This window comes from Homarus americanus, unplaced genomic scaffold (assembly GCF_018991925.1).
Source record: "Homarus americanus isolate GMGI-L3 unplaced genomic scaffold, GMGI_Hamer_2.0 scaffold22250, whole genome shotgun sequence".
Lineage (NCBI taxonomy): Eukaryota > Metazoa > Arthropoda > Malacostraca > Decapoda > Nephropidae > Homarus > Homarus americanus.
Window position 1 is genome coordinate 1531716 of NW_024741189.1, and position 20926 is coordinate 1552641.

General features: G+C 50.0%; 1 long non-coding RNA gene across 1 annotated transcript in view; it reads left to right on the forward strand.

Moving 5' to 3' along the window:
* The window catches only part of LOC121875735, a 30776-nt gene extending 10242 nt beyond the window's left edge, over positions 1-20534 (forward strand). The window contains exon 3 of the long non-coding RNA XR_006090661.1: positions 19759-20534. This is a non-coding gene — a long non-coding RNA (uncharacterized LOC121875735). The remainder of the gene's footprint in view (positions 1-19758) is intronic.
* The last annotated feature ends 392 nt before the right edge of the window (positions 20535-20926 follow it).

Here is a 20926-nt window from a genome sequence, read left to right on the forward strand (position 1 = left end):
GGATGGTGTGTGGTGTGGCATGCTGGCCAGAGCTATGCTCGATATCTTTCCTATTCGAATGTTGTACCTGGAAGGTTTGGGATCATTATTTACTGGGTTAAGGACAAAGTCACCATTCTCCTAGTCAGCACTCAGCAGATCAGCCATGGGAAGTCATTAAACTCTGAGGGGCGGTGCAGATGATTTGGCGCCCTAAGGCAAGCCTTTAGATGTGCGCCCTCCAGAAAGTTTGATAAAGCTGTGTGGTGCAGTAACCCATTACTACGTTTTCTGGCTCTCCGACACCACTGATAAACATCAATTTTTCATCTTGTGGCTTTATTACTTCATCCAGCCACAAATAACAGTGTGTTATTACATTAAGTCGATAAATCCTTGAAGCGTAAATGTCAATAAAACAGTACAGTATTTTTTTTATTTGAGATGTCTTTAAAAAATAATACCATATAAGCATTGCTTTCATCAGCCTCCCTGCAATTTATAACCTACTAACCACATCATTATTATATACATGTAGTACAAATAGATACTTGATTTGTGACCAGTCATTGGTGAAAATATACAAATTAACATCTTAATTATAAATAAAACAATGGAAGATCAACAGTATGAATAAAAATAATTACATCTCTGCTAAGCCACATTAAATCATTTACATTTACACCTTGACAATAACATTCACATTTTATATTTAGTAAAAATTTTAATACATTTAGTTTTGTTTCTTAGTATTTGGTTTTGGCTCTATTTACACCATTACTACCTATACTATAAAACGATAATTTGTTAGTTAAATTTATTTGGCCATATGTAGAAATTACATATATAGGAAAGCTTAATATGAGCAATATTATATGACAAACAAATAAGTATATAAATAAATATATCTTTTAACCTTATAAAAATTAGTAAACATTATTTATGTGTAACAATACGAAAACACAAATTAGCTTTACTGTAATAGATACATAACAAATATATTCTACAAAAAACATATATCAAATTATTATTAAAAAAAATACAATCACTAGTACACACCACGCAGTACATCGTCCCACCAGTACACACCACAAACCACACTCACGCAGTACATACGTCACTGGTACTCACGCCAGTACGCCGTCACCTGGTACTGCACTCACACAGCACGCGGTCACTGCGGCCACTCCGCAGTACGACGTCACTGATGCACACTCACAGTACATCGTCCACATCGCACACTCACGCAGTACCCGTCCACAAGTACACACTCCCACGCAGTACATGCGTCCTGTACCACACTCCGCAGTTCGTCCATCCTGCGTACCACTCACGCGATACGCCGTCCCACTGGTACACACTCACGCGTTACACTCGTCTAGTACCACTCGCACGGTACATCGTCCCGCAAGTACCCTCACGCGATTACATCACGTCACCTAGTACCTGCTCCCACGGTACATACGTCACGCCTCCGCGGTACGCACGTCCTGGTACGCACTCACGCCAGTACGCCGTCACTCTGGTACACACTCACACACAGTACGCCACGTCACTAGTACGCACTCCGCGCAACGCCATCGTCACTGGTACACCTCCGCACAGTACCCGTCAACTGGTCCACACTCGCGCATTACATCACGTTATTACCGCACTCACGCGGTACCATACGCCGTCCACTAGTGCACACTCACGCGGTACAGCCCTCGTCCGCAAGTACACACTCACAGTACGCTCACGTCCCCAACCTCACGCAATCACTCCGCGTCCCGCGAAGTACACCTCCGCGCGGGCCTGACGTCCACCTAGTACACACTCCCACACGCAGTACACGTCCGCCATAAATGCACTCACGCAGTACCAGTACATACGTCACCTAGTACACACTCACGCAGTACAGCCCTCCTCCACAAGCCCACCACTCACGCCAGTACGCCGTCCACTGGTACCGCACTCACGCGGTACGCCGTCCCACTGTACACACTCACGCGGTACGCCGTCCACAATGCCCACACTCACGCCGGTACACCGTCCCCTGGTACCACGCACTCACGCAGTACATCACGTCCTGGTACACACTCACGCGGTATGCGTCCACTGGTACACACTCACGCAGTACATGCGTCCACTAATGCCACTCTCGCCGGTACATCGTCCGCATTACCACTCACGGTACATCGTCCACTGGTACACTCCGCCGTACGCCCATCCACTAGTACACCTCACGCAGTACATCGTCCACTGAGTACACACTCACGCGGTACCTTCGTCACTAAGTCACACTCACGCGGTACATCGTCCTGTTACACTCACGCAGTACAGTACGCCGTCACTGGTACACACTCGCCGCGGTACATCGTCACCTGGTACACACTCACGCGGTACATCGTCCACTATACACTCACACGCAGGCCACATCGTCACTAGTACACTCGCCGGTACATCGCGTCACTATAGTACACACTCACGCAGTACCTTCGTCACTAGTACACACTCACAGTACGCCCACATCACATTACTCTCACGCAGTACGCCGTCCACTAGTACACACTCACGCCAGTACCACACGTCCTCTAGTACACACTCACGCAGTACGCTCACGTCCCACTAGTACCACTCCGCCAGTACCTCCGTCCCGCAAATGCACCTCACGCGGTACATCACGTCACTAGTACACACTCCGCCTACGCTCCGTCCACTGAGCCCGCACACTCACGCGGTACATCGTCACCAGTACCCGCACTCACGCGGTACAGCCGTCACTAATTGCCTCACGCAGTACATGCGTCCGCCTGTGCCTGCTGCGCGGTACATCGTCACCTGAGTACACACTCACGCGGTACATCGTCCACCTGGTACACGCAGTACGCCACATCCCACTAGTACACTCACGCAGTACGCTGCGTCACCTGGTACCCACACTCACGCGGTACATCGTCACCTAGTACCCCACTCACGCGGTACGCGTCCCCATTTTCACGCAGTACATCGTCCACTACACGCTGCGCATTGCCATCGCCGTACTGCTCACGCAGTACGCCGTCACCTAATTGACGCACTCACGCGGTACATGTCGTCCGCTGCTTGCTCACGCGCCCGGTACATCGTCGCCTGTTACTCACGCGGTACGCCGTCACTGGTACCCGCACTCACGCGGTACATCGTCACTGGTACGCACTCACGCGCGTACCATCTCACGTCCGCTAATTACCCGCCTCACGCCGGTACATCGTCCGCTGGTGCCACGCACGGTACCTTCGTCACTAGTACCTCACGCAGTACGCCACGTCACCTGTTACACACTCACGCAGTACAGTACATCGTCCACTAGTACCTCACGCGGTATCGTCACTGGTACACACTCTCACGCGCAGTACCTTCGTCCCACCTGGTACCACACTCACGCCAGTACGCCGTCACCTAATGCACTCACGCAGTATCGTCACACTAGTACTCACGCAGTACCGTCGCCTGGCCCGCACACTCACGCGGTTGCATCACTAGTACCCACGCACACTCACGCGGTACATCGTCACCGTGCACACTCACGCGGTACGCTCGTTCCACTATTGCACACTCACGCCAGTACATCGTCACTAAGTACGCACTCACGCGGTACATGCATCGTCCACTGGTACGCACTCACGCGGTACGTGCATCGTCCGCTGGTACACACTCACGCCGGTGCCATCGTCACTAGTACACTCACGCAGTTACCTCGTCACCTAGGCCACCTCCGCGCGTGCCGTCCACTAGTACCCGCTCACGCGGTATCGTCGCAGTACACACTCGCGTACATCCGTCCACACTAGTACACTCGCCCAGTACCTTCGTCACCTAATGCACTCACGCAGTACGTCCCGTCCCACTAGCCCACACTCACGCCGGTACCTCGTCCACTATGGTACACACTCACGCCCATCCCACTAGTACCTCACGCGGTACATCGTCCCTCAAGTACGCCAGGCATTCGCCGTCACGCATTGTACACTCACGCAGTACCATCGTCCACTGGTACACACTCACGCGGTACATCGTCACTAGTACGCACTGCGCGGTACATCGTCCCACGCCAGCCCTGCACTCACGCCAGTACGCTCGTCACCCTAGTGCTGCACTCCGCGATGCAACCGTCCCACTAGTACACACTCACGCAGTACATCGTCCACTAGTACACACTCACGCAGTACGCTCGTCCCACTAGTACACACTCACGCATGTACGTCGTCACTAGTACACACTCACGCAGTACATCACGTCCACTAGTACACACTCCACGCAGTACATCGTCCACTGGTACACACTCACGCAGTACATCGTCACTAGTACCTCACGCCAGTACGCTTACGTCCACTAGTACACTCACGCGGTACCGTCGCCTAGTACGCTCACGCGGTACGCGTCGTCCACTGGTACACACTCACGCGCGGTACGCTCGTCACTGGTACACACTCGCGGTACCTTCGTCCACTAGTACACGCACTCACGCGCGGTACCATCACGTCCACTAGTACACACTCACGCAGTACATCGTCACTAGTACACACTCACGCGAGTACATCGTCACTAGTACACACTCACGCGGTACATACGTCCACTAGTACCTCACGCGGTACATCGTCCGCCGCGTACACACTCACGCAGTACGCCGTCCACTAGTACCTCACGCAGTACATCGTCCACCGTGCCTCACGCGAGTACATCGTCCACTAGTACACGCACGCAGTACATCGTCCACTGGCCACACACTCACGCGTACATCGTCACTAACATGCACTCACGCCAGTACGCCGTCCACTAGTACACACTCACGCGGTACATGCGTCACTAGTACCTCACGCGGTACATCGTCACTGGTACACACTCACGCAGTACATCGTCACCCTATATGCGTGCCTCACGCGGTACATCGTCCACTAGTACACACTCACGCGGTACATCGTCCACTAGTACACACGCCAGTACATCGTCCACTAGTACACACTCACGCGGTACATCGTCCACTAGTACACACTCACGCGGTATCGTCACTAGTACACACACCGCCAGTACATACGTCCCGCTAGTACACTCACCGTACGCTCGTCCACTGGTACACACTCACGCGGTACATCGCGTCACTAGTACACACTCACGCGGTACATCGTCACTAGTACACACTCACGCGGTATCGTCCACTAGTACACACTCACGCGTACATCGTCACTAGTACACACTCACGCGGTACATCGTCCACTAGTACACACTCCGCGCGGTACGCTCGTCCACTAATTACGCACTCACGCGCAGTACGCTCGTCCACTAGTACGCACTCCGCGCGGTACATGCGTCCCGCCTGATGCCGCACTCCGCGGTACATCGTCCCGCCTGGTACACACTCACGCAATGCCGTCACCTAGTACACACTCACGCCGATGCGTCGTCACTAGTACACCTCACGCCAGTACGCTCGTCCCTGAGTACACACTCACGCAGTACATCGTCACTATATTTCACGCGGTACATCGTCCACTAGTACACACTCACGCGCAGTACATCGTCCACTAATTACCTCACGCGGTACATCGTCCACCCTAGTACCTCACGCGGTACATCGTCACTAGTACACACTCACGCAGTACGCCCGTCCACTAGTACACACTCACGCGGTACATCGTCCACTAGTACACACTCACGCAGTACATCGTCACTATGCACACTCACGCGGTACATCGTCACTAGTACACACTCACGCAGTACATCGTCCACTAGTACACACTCACGCCAGTACATACGTCCACTAGTACCACACTCACGCGTTGTCGTCCACTGGTACCCGCCGCCAGTACATCGTCACTAGTACACACGCGGTACATACGTCCACTGGTACCCACACTCACGCGGTATCGTCACTAGTACACACTCACGCGTTCTCCGTCCGCTATGCCTCACGCAGTACATACGTCCACTAGTACACACCGCCCAGTACGCTCGTCCACTAGTACACACTCACGCAGTACGCCGTCACCGTACACTCACGCGGTACATCGTCCACTAGTACACACTCACGCAGTACATCGTCACTAGTACACACTCACGCGGTACTACGTCACTAATGCACACTCACGCAGTACATCGTCCCACTAGTACACACTCACGCGGTACATACGTCACCCTATGCACACTCACGCAGTACATGCGTCCACTAGTACACACCTGCGCCCAGTACATCGTCCACTAGTACACACTCACGCGGTACATGCGTCCACTAGTGCACACTCACGCGCAGTACATACGTCCACCTGGTACACACTCGCAGTACATCGTCCACTAGTACCTCACGCGGTACCGTCACGTCCACCTGCTCGCCGGTACGCCGTCCCCAGTACGCACTCACGCGGTACGCCGTCCACTGGTGCACACTCACGCGGTACATCGTCACTGGTACACTCACGCGGTACATGCGTCCACTGGTACCTCGCAGATGCATCGTCCCGCCTCGCCGTGCACTCACGCGGTACGTCGTCCGCTGGTGCACACGCAGTACATCGTCACTTAGTACACTCACGCGGTACATCGTCACCTGTACCTCCGCATGTCCGTCCTGCCTACCGCATCGTCACTAGTACACACTCACGCGGTACGCCGTCACTATTACTCACGCCAGTACGCGTCACTAGTACTGCTCACGCGGTACATCGTCCACTGGTACACACTGCGGTACGCTCGTCCACTGGTACACACTCACGCGGTACATCGTCCACTAGTACACACTCACGCGGTACATCGTCCCGCAACACCACACTCACGCGGTACACGTCACTGGTACACACTCACGCGGTACATCGTCCACTAGTACACACTCACGCGGTACATCGTCACTAGTACACACACTCACGCCGGTACATCGTCACTGGTACACACTCCGCGTACATCGTCACTAGTACACACTCGCGTACGTCGTCACTAGTACACACTCACGCGGTACGCGTCCACTAGTACTCACGCGGTACATCGTCACCTGGTACTCACGCCAGTACATCGTCCACTAGTACACTCACGCGGTATCGTCCGCTAGTACACACTCACGCAGTACATCGTCCTGGTACACACTCACGCGGTACATCGTCCTGTAGTACACACTCACGCGGTACGCCCGTCACTAATTGCATCACGCGGTACGCCGTCCACTATGGTACACACTCACCAGTACATCGTCCACTGTTTGCACTCACGCGGTACATCGTCACTAGTACCGCCGCCAGTACGTCGTCCACCTAGTACACGCACTCACGCGAATACCTCGTCCACTAGTACACACACCGCCAGTACATCGTCACCTGGTACCACACTCACGCGGTACATCGTCCACTAGTGCACACTCACGCCAGTACATCGTCATGTCCTCACGCCCGGTACGTCCTGGTACACTCACGCAGTACATCGTCCACTAGTACACACGCAAGTACATCGTCCACTGGTACACTCACGCATTTGTCGTCCACTAGTACACTCACGCAGTACATCGTCCACTAGTACACACCGCGGTACATCGTCCACTAGTACACACTCACGCCAGTACATCACGTCCACTATTCTCACGCAGTACATCGTCACTAGTACACACTCACGCGCATCGTCACTAGTACACACTCACGCGGTACATCGTCACTAGTACACACTCACGCGGTACATCGTCACTGGTACACACTCACGCGGTACATCGTCCACTGGTACACGCGCGGTACATGCGTCACCTGGTACGCACTCACGCGGTACGCTCGTCCATAGTGCACACTCGCGGTACATCATTCACCTAGTGCACGCTCTGCGCAGTACATCGTCACTAGTGCACACTCACGCAGTACATCGTCCCACTAGTACACACTCACGCAGTACATACGTCACTAGTACACACTCACGCGGTACATCGTCACTGGTACACACTCACGCGGTACATCGTCACTAGTACTCACCAGTACGCCCGTCCACTAGTACACACTCACGCAGTACATCGTCCACTAGTGCACTCACGCAGTACCTTACGTCACTAGTACACACTCGCAGTACGTCGTCCTGGTACACACTCACGCGGTACGCCGTCCTGGCCGCACTCACGCCAGCTCGTCACTAGTACGCCGATCTCACTAGTACACACTCACGCAGTACATCGTCCGTGGTACCTCCGCAGATGCATCGTCCACTAGTACACACACTCACGCAGTACATCACGTCCACTAGTACCGCACTCACGCGGTACATCGTCCACTAGTACACACGCCAGTACATACGTCCACCTAGTACACACTCACGCCTTTATCGTCACTAGTACCGCACATCATCCTGTACACACTCACGCCTGTCGTCCTGCATGCCTCACGCCTTTGTCGTCACTAGTACCACACTCACGCCAGCATCGTCCCGCCTGGTACCCGCGCCGTCACTACACACTCACGCCTTGTCCGTCACCTAGTACACACTCCACGCAGTACATCATCCGCAGTGCTCACGCTATGCCGTCCACTTCCATGCACTCACGCGCAGTACATCGTCACTGGTACACTCACGCGCGGTACATCGTCGCCTAGTACACACTCACGCCGGTACATCGTCCACTAGTACACACTCACGCAGTACATCGTCCACTGGTACACACTCACGCGGTACATACGTCCCTGAGTACACACTCACGCAGTACATCGTCCACCTGGTACACACTCACGCGGTACATCGTCACCATTACACACTCACGCAGTACGCCGTCCACCGAGTACACACTCACGCGGTACATCGTCATAGTACACTCGCGGTACATCGTGCTAGTACACACTCACGCGGTACATCGTCACTAATGCACACTCACGCGGTACATCGTCCACTAAGTACCTCACGCGGTACATCGTCACTAGTACACACTCACGCGGTACATCGTCACCTAGGTACACACTCACGCAGTACATCGTCCACTGGTACACCACGCATGTACGTCGTCCACTAGTACACACTCGCGGTACGCCGTCCCTAGTACACACTCCGCGTTGCCGTCACTAGTACACACTCACGCAGTACATACGTCCACTAGTACACACTCACGCAGTACATACGTCCACTAGTACACACTCACGCAGTACATACGTCCACTAGTACACACTCACGCAGTACATACGTCCACTAGTACACACTCACGCAGTACATACGTCCACTAGTACACACTCACGCAGTACATACGTCCACTAGTACACACTCACGCAGTACATACGTCCACTAGTACACACTCACGCAGTACATACGTCCACTAGTACACACTCACGCAGTACATACGTCCACTAGTACACACTCACGCAGTACATACGTCCACTAGTACACACTCACGCAGTACATACGTCCACTAGTACACACTCACGCAGTACATACGTCCACTAGTACACACTCACGCAGTACATACGTCCACTAGTACACATCGTAACACACGTATGATAAAACTTGACGAAAATGACGAGAAGCACTAAGATTGAAACAAAGACTAGCTAAGGTATATCCCTGTGTACAGCATTATAGACAGAGTACAAGAGAAATCAAATAACTACATACTATAAAAATAATAAGACAGTTTCAACTTACTGTTTAGCAGGATAGCCAGCTGTTGAAGTTGTTGCCACTGCACCACACTTTTGGAGATGACTGACTCGGACTGAAGTGGCCTGGTCACTGGTGTCTGTGAGTAGTCTGGACAGCTTGAATCTTGATCTCCAAATAATCAAGTTGTTCCAGGTTACTATTTGCCTGGCGGCTGGCGGCTCTGGCCGCTGGCCAGTCTCAGTGGGATTATGTTATGCGAGGTCAAACTTCAGAGGTCAGTTAACCTTGCCTCATCCCGACAAAGGCAGGGAAGGGGCGGCTCAGCCCTGGCAGTAAGGGAGGGGAGGGGATGGTGGGGTTGGGAGAAGGGTTCCTCAGATGTCAGCCTTCAGGTCACTGCTCGACAGTTCTCCAGGCCGTCAAAGATAAGGACCCGGGTTAGTCCCTCCGGGGGGTTAACGAGTAATATTAAAAAAGAAAACACAGTCGGCTACCGTCTACCTACCCTCGCCTCACTCCGACCACACCCCCTTCTAACATCCTGCTCCGACCCTCCACGGCTCCACCACAGTGTCCACCACAGTTTTCCCTTCATTTTTAATTTTATCCAAGTTTGTCCTAAATTTGTGGCGCCCCCAGATGTTGGCGCCCTAGGCGATCGCCTAGTTCGCCTAGTGGGTAGCGCCGGCCCTGTCTCTTCTTCCTTTCCCTTAAATATCAGTTCCACCTCTGGAATTTCATCGCAATTTTCTTCTGTGAAAACTGATAAGAAGTAGCTGTTCAATGCTTTGCTTATTTCTTCACTGCCATTTATCAATTCTCCCCTCCCTGACTTTAAAGGCCCAACTTTGTCCTTGACCTTTGTCCTATATACCTGGAAAAATCCCTTGGGATTGGCCTTGGATTCTCTTGCTATTTTGATTTCATAGTCTCTCTTTGCTTTCCTTACATTTTTCTTAACATTCCTAGATAGTTCATTATACCTGTTTCTGAGCTGCTCCTCCCCTCCCTTTAATTTCTTATATATTCCTTTCTTTATTCCTATGTAATGTTTAAGTTTTCTGGTCATCCACCTTGGCTCATTCTTATTTGACCTAATTTTTCTGTATGGTATATTTTGTTCTTGTGCTTTATGTAGTATACTAGTGAATATATTATAGTCATGATCAATTGTTGTCATCTATGACCTCACCCCTTCCTACTGGGAACTGACGTGACTGTTCCCAGGTGACCTCACCTAGGTTACCTTCTTAACCCCTGATAATCCGCCAACCGAAAGTTTGGGACTCTGACCATATTGTAGCAGGGTTAGCTTATTATCCTGGTTTCTCTTTAGCCTAACTACTGTACTTTATTAGGGACACCAATCTTCTGCATATAGAATGATCAGGAAAGTCAGCTTGTGATGTGCTTTCTTAATTCTCCCCTCGTTTGACTGACTCCCCTGTTATTCACTGTTAGCATTATCTCCTCTGTCTAGCTACACCGTCAGTCACTGCTGTAACCCAAGGATATATTCTGCTGAAAAAATTTCCAAATAAGTTTCCCAGCATTATGCGAGCTGACCCATTACGTCTACGAACCCGTCAACTTTTTTATTTCCAGGTGATACAAAGGTGGTGGGAACGAGGAAAAACAAATTTACTCACAGCATTGGGTGTTCATAACTTGGTTCAGCTGCCTTCTTGTCAGGGCCGTCCCTAGGAGGGTGCGGGGCCCGGGGCAACTCGGCAACTGCGGGGCCCCAGAAAAAAAACATACTGTATATGGAGTCAGATTATGCTGTCAGAGGAACCCACCCACACTAACCCCCATGGGACTGTCGCTATGGATGGTAAGGTCACGGTTGCGATGGTGGTGTAAGCCGTCAGGTCAGATTAACCAGTCAACAGGTAATGTGTCCGAGGTCACTGGGTCTAGTGCTGGGCCCCGCAGGGCCCCCACACGCGCGGGGGCCCCGGGCGGTCGCCCCTGTTCCCCCCCCCCCCCTTAAAGGACGGGCCTGCTTCTTGTGACAGACATCATGGCGCTAAACCACTTGTGACGATACAAGACCACCCTAAGTGCTTAATTCGTGCAAGAGTTATAACCTTGTTACGCGCTTAAAAACCTTAATTGTTGAAGCGCAATAATGAGTCGCTGGTATTCTTTTGTTTAGTGGTTCCACGCACACATCACGTTTAATTTCTTGATAAAGGTAAAAATTTCCTGAGATTTTTTCATTTTTCTTTATTCTAAATTTATTTAAGCAGCTGTATTTAGTATGAACAAATTCGTGTCGTATATCAGACAGATGGTTGATTGTTACAACTTATTAGTATACTGTTGTAGCGTAGTGTATGTGGCCAGTTGTCTAGGTTCTCTTTGTTAGGCTCACATACTTACGTACATATACAGTAGGAGATCTCGCACTAAGGATGGAGGTGAGAAAGGAAACTCAGAATTGCTTAACTCTCCATGTATTGTGTGTATAATGCAGCGCTAGGGAGTTTGTGGTGAGGTGCTTGTTGAGAGGAGGTCCTGTCCGTTAAGAGCGTTGAGTAGAATGACCTTCACGTTGTTGTTGTTGAGATTGTCGGACCGTAGTCCGACACGGGCCTTTGCCTGTAGGCGGCCCGTTTCGTGGTTCCGGCTGGAGCTCTTAGAGCAGCCAGACCGGATTTGTGGTTGGGGATGGAGGTTGTCCTACCTGCAGATATGAAAGGATACTGCAGGTTTGCAAGTGTTAGCGGACCCTCGGTCAGTGAACGCTTGTAGTGGATTCCTCCCCTACAAACGCTGTTTGTCGCTAGCTAGCCGACCCCGCGAATTCCCCAGTGTATGCCTCGTGGTCTAGGTCAGCAACCAGCGCCGCCTTACATGACTGAGTTCAACTATTAAGCCACGCCTACCCCCGCTATATATGACCTGACCTCGTGGAATCCTCTAATAAGAACATAAGAAAATAAGGAGTCTGCAATAGGCCGGTTGGCCTGTGCATGGCAGCTCCTATCGAGAGTTACTGCCACTCTCTATAATCCATGAATCTATCTAGCCTCCTTTTGAAACTTTCCAGAGTTCCCGCACTTACTACAAAGTTGTTAAGCTTGTTCCACTCGTCCACCACCCTATTTGTGAACCAGTTTCTTCCTATCTCCCTCCTAAACCTAAACTTATCCAACTTGAATCCGTTGCTCCGAGTCCTATCCTGCTCGGATATTATAAGAACTTTATCTATATCCCCTTTATTGATTCCTTTCACCCACTTAAATACTTCTATCATATCTCCCCGCACTCTTCGTCTTTCTAGGGAATGCAAGTTAAGTTTCTTTAGCGTATCCTGAAATGGAATGTTTCTAAGTCCCGGAATCATTTTTGTCATTCTTCGCTGCACCGACTCTAGTGAATTTATATCCATTCTATAATAGGGGCACCAGAACTGAACCGCATAATCGAGGTGCGGCCTGACTAGCGCAATATATAGTTGCAATAAGACCTCTGCACTCTTGTTACTTACACTTCTAGATATAAAACCCAATACATGTACTCTGTTTGCGTTATTTCGAACATTAACGCACTGTTTTCTAGGCCGTATGTCCGGGCTTACAAGTACCCCTAGGTCTCTTTCACAAGTCGACTTCTCTAGGTTGATGTTGTTAAGGCTGTATACATTATAAGTATTTGTTCTTCCAATATTAAGTACGCTGCACTTGCTGGTATTGAATTTCATTTGCCATTTTTCAGACCACCCCTGCAGTTTATTTAGATCCTCCTGTAATGCATTTGCATACTGCCCTGAATTAATTTGCCGCCCTATTTTGGTGTCACCCGCAAACTTGCTTATGTCACTGCTGACCCCTGTTGACGGAAGACAAAAACCCCGTCTCCGCAAGGCGGATAGCCCACCTGCTGTTAACCTCCTCCTCTATTTCCCACTTCTAAACTTCACCTTGTACTGTACCCTTCTTGCACCCTCAGAGCAAATGCTCTCTTCTCTCCGTATCACCGACCGACCGACCGACCTACTTCACTCTACTTACCGCCACCAGCAAGCAACATCAATCAACACCTCCTCCACTTCTGCCTGGTGGCCCTCGCTCCCGCCGGCGAACATGGCGACCCACAAGCTGCGTGTTCTCCTCTGAGCACCCTCACCAACCAGCTCTCCCAGCACCAGCCACCAAGCTGCATTGTACATCCAATATAATATGTATACAGAGAGCACGTTGTGAGTTTCCTTTCTCCATCCCATCCTGAGTGTGAACCAACATCTCGTACCCCCACACGCTTACCACCAACCCCCACTCTTGGACGTGGTCAGTTTCGGAGTGGCGCACCCCCCGAACTGGGGTCCGCACTTGCTGGGGGAGGATACTTCCTAAGCTATCTGGGTGGTGGGTATCGTGTGATGACCCGGAGAAGGTGGTGAATGTGGTTTGTTTGGGCCTTTCGGGTTAGAGTGGCCGCTGGTGTTGTGTGTTCTTTTTGGAAGTTTCAAATTCTGTTTCGGAGACTTTGTGTGACTTCACAGTCGAGGAGACAGTGTTCCAGTGGGTTGGCCGCTGGCTCCTGACGACATTTCCGATCGTCTGCCAGGTGTACTTGTACCCTAGTCGTAGTCGATGAAGGCTAACTTGGGTTTGTCTTGGTGTTTTCTTGTCCGCGTATGGTGGTTCCCCTTTAGTAGCCACCAGGTACCATTTGGTTGATTGGGAACCAGCGTTGAATGTGTCAAGGAAGATCTTTTGGATGTGGAGCTTGGTAGTCTTTCTGAGGTGGTTCTTGATCTGTTGCACGCTTGCTGGAACTTGAATGTGTACGCTTCTAGAACGTGTGGCTGCCTTGGCTGCTTCGTCTGCCACGTCGTTTCCCCCGATCCCTACATGACTGGGAATCCAGTGTAAGACGACTGGGCGATTTTGTCTTTGGAAGTCCTGTAGCTGTGCAAGGATCGAGGTTATGATGTGGACGTTGTCTCTTGGTTGACTGTGTTGCAGCGCCTGCATGGCCGTTTTCGAGTCCGTGTGAATTATGATGGACTTGTTGTGTTGCAGCGTGTTGTAGGGCCTTTGAGATTGCTACCAACTCTGTTTGTAGGGTGGAGCAGTCATTAGAAAGTCTCCATAGGAGGGTCTGACCTTGGGTGTAGAAGGCCGCTCCGGATCTATGATGTTTTGGATCCACCGAGCCGTCTGTGAAGCATGATGGTGCATCAGCCGGTGTCTCGATGGCTATGGCTTCCTGAGTTATTCATTTGAGGTCCTCCTTCTGGAGGTTCGCTTTGCTATCACCTAGTTCGGTGATTTTGAATGTGGCTGGTGGAGGAACTACGTAACCATTGTCTCGTGTGTCTTGGTTGTTCTTGACGAGTGTTTCTGCTTGCAGGTGCCTGATGACCTCGCTTGCCTCGTGCGACCAGGTGGCCCCTCGCACTCTGTGGTCGAGGTGGAGGGAGGCACTGATTCGCGTTTTGGCAGCTGTGGGCTTATCTGATCAACAGATTTTGGCGAGGAGACCGGCTGTCATCTGCTTGACTTGTACTGCCAGGGGTGGTAGTTCAGTTTCCATATGCAAATTGCAAATTCTGGTCCACATGGATGCTCCGAGCATGGTCTTGAGAGCATTATTTTGGATAACTTCTAGCTTAGCTATCTGGTCTTCTCTCAGTCCAATGAGCGCTGGAGCACTGTAGTCTACCAGCGATCTGATGGCGGCCGTGTAGTAGGCCTCGAGCACGTGTATGTTCGCTCCTGCGGTTGTGCTGGTGAGCGACCTCATTATGTTGTGTCTGCCCTTCGTCCTGTGCCTGAGATACTCGAGTTGCGGCTTGAAAGTGAGTTTCTGGTCTAACCAGATTCCAAGACACTGGTGGGTGTTGGTCCAGACTACCGGCGTGTTTTGTAAGGAGAACATCATGTCTGGTGTGTGTGTGTGCAGATGGCCATCGCTTTCGACTTGGCTGGATTTATCTTGAATCCAAGTCTGTTGCACTCCTCTTCTATAAGTTGGAGTGCGTGTTGCTTGTTGACTAGTCTGTTTGCTCCTCTTACTATGAGCTGTAAGTCGTCTGCCATAGCAGAGGAGCTTGGCTGTTTGTCTGAAAGGAAGTTTGACTAGATTTTCCATCAGGACATTGAACAGCGTTGGACTGAGGATGCCTCCTTGTGGAGTTCCGTTTTCGTGGACCCTGTAGCTTGACGTTGCCCCCTAAAAGCATACTCTTGCTTCTCTCTGTGTGAGGTAGTTCTGGATCCTCCCCAGCAACCTTCCTTTGACACCTTTGTCGGCGAGCGTCGTTATAATAGCCAGTGGATTTGCTAGTTCGAAGGCCTTCTCCAAGTCGAGAAAGACCACCAAAGCTGGTTTATTGTCCACTGTGCTGAGTATCTCGGCGATGTTGTTGCTTGTGCTGGTGTTCTCGGTGTAAGCAAAAATGTGAGGGTGTGGGCTGCCTACTTTCCTCTTGAGTCTGTTGAGAGCCATTCTTCCTCCCATCTTCATTATGCAGCTGAGGAGGGAGATGGGTCTTGGTTTGTCTGGTTCTCTGGGCTTCGGAGTGGGCTGTATATCTGCCTTCTTCCATTCCGGTGGCAGTCTCCGTGCTACCCACGAAGCATTGATGACTTGTAGCAAAGCCTCGTGCCCGGCTTCTCCGGCATGAGAAAGCATGGAGTAGGTTATCCTGTGCTCCTGGTGCTGTGTCCTTGCTTCGTTTTATCGATTTCTGGAGTTCTTGCTGGTTGAAGGGACTGTCGGTGTCGTCTTCAACATTGCAGGCCTCTTCGATCATCTGGAGTCTGACCTGTCGCAGACGCCGTTGTCTCCTCCGCCTGTCTCGGGAGGTTTTTCGTTGCTGCTCGGTCGGAGAACAGTTTTGCAAGTCTCTCGGCTTCCTCTTCTGAGCTGGGATGGGTTGGGTTGGTGATGGTGGTGTTGCCTTCCCAGATGCCCTTCGGATCTGGGCCCACATTTTGCCGAGGGAGGTGTGCTCGTTCAGTTCGTAGCACCACTTGAGCCAGCTTGTGCTTTTGATTTCTTCCTTCTCTTCCCTGGTATCCTTGACTATGTCTTGCAGGAGATGTCTGTATGTGTCCGTGGGATGTCTCCTGTAGTTTCTTCGGGCCATGTTCACTCTGTGGTTGAGTTCTTTCACCCTGGGACAGTAGTACCAGTAATCCTTGTACTGTCTTGATGTAGGTTTTGTTTTTGGGATAGCCTCTTCTGCCGCTTGGTGAAACGCCTTGACCAACTGTTGGTGGAGGGTTGTCTCGTCCACGGGTGCTGCACCAGCCGGCTGTGATTTGGCGCGCCACTTAGCCAGGTGTTTACTATAGAATTCCCTGTCCGCCTTTTGGGTTTTGTATCTCCATCTCGGGGGGGGGGTAGAGTGGGGAGTTCGTTCACCTTCAATGTTGTTAGGGTAGTAAAGTGGTCGCTGGTCAGCGTGGGGTGTAGCTGCCAGGAGGCCGAAGGCTGTAGACCACTGGAGACGAAGGTTAGATCTAGCCTTCCTTCCCTAATGTGGGTGGGCTCTCTAGTGTTTAGAAGGGCGATCTCGGGTGTCTTGAAAGGTGGTGTATAGGTGTAGGCCGTCTTTATTTGTGGGGCTTACCGAGCTTAGGAAGCGAATAATTGAGTCACCTCCAGTGAGCCCCTTGGGTTCTTGTAGATGTTGTGGACAGTTATTTCCCGTTCTTGGAGGGTTACTTTGACGGCCTGTGTCTCAATGTTTTCCCCACATGGCAAATGCTGCATGACCTCGGAGGAGGGTATGCTCGACTTGACCAAGATCATACATCCTCTTGTCGACGTCTGCGTGAAATGCCTCCTGTATGTCTTGTAGCCATTCAATATGAAACAGTGGTGTTCTTGTAGGAGTGTTTCTTGTAGCAGTATAATGTCAAGCTTGTCCTTGGCTGCTGCTTCTTGCAGGTGTTTCTTGTTTTTGATGCCCTGAGCACACCATGAAAGGATGTTCAGGGTGCTGGTGTTTTCCACCACTGTTTCATCGGGGACTTCTGGTGATCCTCGATGGATATGTTCAGGTCTGGTTCCGACTGGATCAGGTTCATATCTTCTTGTTCTGTGGTGGTTTTTGCCTTCTGGGCCGTGGATCGGTTCAGGGTAGCTGAAACGTCCAGTTTCTTTCTGGGAGCTGACAGTATTTTTGGTTCCCTGGTGGCCTTTTTCGGTGTAGAGTGTACCTCGGCTGTCACTCGTGTGGGGGCCGGCATGGTGTCCTCTGCTGAGGTGGCTGGAGCTGTGGCGACTTGCCCGAGGACGGTCCCCATGAGTATTTGGAGCTGTGTGGGCTGGATCTTGTGGCCCAGTAGTCCGGCTAGGCCCTCCGCGAAGGTTGTCAGTACCTTGGCTAGGTCTGATACGTGTATGATTCCTTCTGGTGCCTTGGTGTGTGCTTGTTTTGTATTTTTCGTAGTTGTCTGCTGCTTGGGTGGCTGAGATGTGGCCGTAGGGAGGCCAGGAAACTGGGCCGCACTTTGGGTGTTGACCGGTTGAGGCGGTTGACTTTGTTGTTTTTGCCTTTGGGTTCCCCACACGAGGGTACTTGATGGGGCTGGTGTGAAAGCAGTGGAGGCCGGACTTGCTGCTGGAGGTGGTGCTGGTCGGTTTGCCTGGACCCTCTTTGTCCTCTCGGAGCATCCAGGGTTTCAGGCGTGCTGTTTGATCCCACAGTTGGCACACTTGAGGTCAATTTTTCCCTATTCTTCAACTTGGTGAGGCAGGAGTATGTGCCGTGCTTCTGCGCACATACGGCAGCGCTCGGAGGGGAGGGGTAGTATTGTAGTGGATACTCTCCCCTACAACTCCTGATTGGTCATTTGCCGTCCGCTTACCAGCCAACCAGCAGCATTTCTCATCTTTGCACTTCAACTTTTGATCCGGCAGAATCATATAAATACCCCCCCCTGCCTCGCCGTGGGGGCAGACAACACCAAGCTCTTAAGCAGAGAAGACCTCCTCTAAAGAAGCTCCTCCACAGCAACTCCTTTATCAAGCAGCAACTTCCCAGCACCAGACTGTTCTGTACATATAATATATGTGTTTATATAGAAAACGCCATTGTGAGTTTCCTTTCTCACCTCCATTCTTAGTGCGAGATCTCCTACGTGTACGTATGTATGTGAGCCCAACAAAGGGAAAATAGACAAACACAAAGAGAAATTAGACAACTGGCCACATACACTACTCTACAACACTTTCCAAAACAGAAGATCTCCCACCAATCACATTTCAGACCGCAATCATTCTGGCAAATTTTAAAATAGATATGCTAGGCCTCACCATTTCCACTAATGTCATGGAAGCCACACATCCTCAACATTGCTAAAGCTGCCTCCCGAAAGCTGGGATTGCTGTACAGATGCCGTAGCTACTTCACTCCTGAGCAGTTGCTTCAAGTATATAAGGGATGCTTTCGTCCTAACTTGGGGTAGCTCTTCTTCTGTCCAACTGTTAGAAAGGGTGGAATTAAAGGCATTTCGTCTTATTAACTCTCCTCCTTTAGTCGACAATCTCTCTTCCCTTTCTCTTCGCCTCAATGTTGCTTCACTCTCTCTCTCTTTTACAGGTACTTTAACGGGCAATGTTCGGTGGATTTGGCATCCTGTGTACCGCCGGCAAGGCCGCGGGCTCGTAACACTCGTCTTGGCCGCGGTGCCCACCGTTTCTCTGTGGATGTCGGTCACACGAGAATAACCCGTTATAGTACAGCCGAACTGTGGAATGCTTTGGCTTCTTCTGTGTTTCCATACTCATGCAATCTGTCTCACTTTAAAAAGATGGTTTTCCGGCATCTTCGTGGTGTCGATTAATATAATTTTCTCTTCTATTTCTAATTTCTTTTTAATCTTATTTTTTGCACCCCCCCAGGCCCCGGGTGAGCTAATCTATGTATATATATATATATATATATATATATATATATATATATATATATATATATATATATATATATATATATATATAAAGAACTATTACAGTACAGTACTGTATTTGTTATGTGATCTTTAGGTAGTATTAATGTGTTTACAGGGAGATCTCTCTCTCTATATATATATATATATATATATATATATATATATATATATATATATATATATATATATATATATATATATATATATATGCAGTCTTAAATTTTAAATGTAAATTATCTTTTCAGAGAGCAACGAATAAAATTTAAAGGTTCTTCTTGTCATCAACTAAATTTTCTGTGTACAGAGTAGCGGAGACTGCTCTGGACCATGCAAACGCCGAGACTCGAATGGACAGTGCAGGACCATGTTTTCCTGCCAGTCGCAGACTGGTGAAGGGCCCCGAGATAGCCCTTCTATCTTCAACATCCCCTGTAGTAGGCGTTGCTACTCTTTGGTCCGAGGCCGCTGTCGTCTCAAGTTTTCGTGCCTACTTGGTTAACCTGACTATACTGTACACATTCCTTCCTGAAAGGTGGCTTGGGCTTGGGTGCACGCCCCTCTTGCACTTTACGCTATAAGGTTCCACCTAAATATTACTTAATTAAAGGAAGTTAGAAGCTTATTTGTTTGACTATAGGAAGTCAAAAAGTGTGGAGCGTAATTTGTATTTGTCAAGCCAAAGCTCCTTCACGTAGTATTCACACAGGTATTGCAGCTGCTGCTAATTTTGTAAGCTGGGGTGATGTTAAATTGCAATATTGAGTGCTGGGTGCTGCTAAATTGGTAGTGTTACGTACACATTTCTCAAAATTAAATGAGTTCTTCCCTTAATACTTTCACTGCGATAGTTTGGTGAAAGTTTACATTATATAAATTAGTGTTTAAACTAAAGTAATGTACTGCTTTAGTACAACAGATGATGAAGACGTACTACTGTAAAATACTCCTCACTATTAACGTATGGGTGAAGTGTTGAGTGAGTGAGCTATAGTGTGAGTGAAGTGTTGTGTGAGTGAGCTATAGTGTGAGTGAAGTGTTGTGTGAGTGAGCTGTAGTGTGAGTGAAGTGTTGTGTGAGTGAGCTATAGTGTGAGTGAAGTGTTGTGTGAGTGAAGTGTTGTATGAGTGAATTGTTGAGTGAAGTGTGAATGACGTGTTGTGTGAATGACGTGTTGTGTGAGTGAGGTGTTGTGTGAGTGAGGTGTTGTGTGAGTGAAGTGTTGTGAGAAGTATTGTGTGATTGAAGTATTGTGAGTGAAGTGTAGTGTGAGTGACGTATTGTAAGTGAAGTGTTGTGTGGGTGAAGTGTAGTGTGAGTGAAGTGTAGTGTGAGTGAAGTGTTGTGAGAGGTATTGTGTGATTGAAGTATTGTGAGTGAAGTGTAGTGTGAGTGACGTGTTAGTGAAGTGTTGTGTGAGTGACGTGTTGTGTGAGTGAAGTGTTGTGAGAGTGAAGTGTAGTGTGAGTGACGTG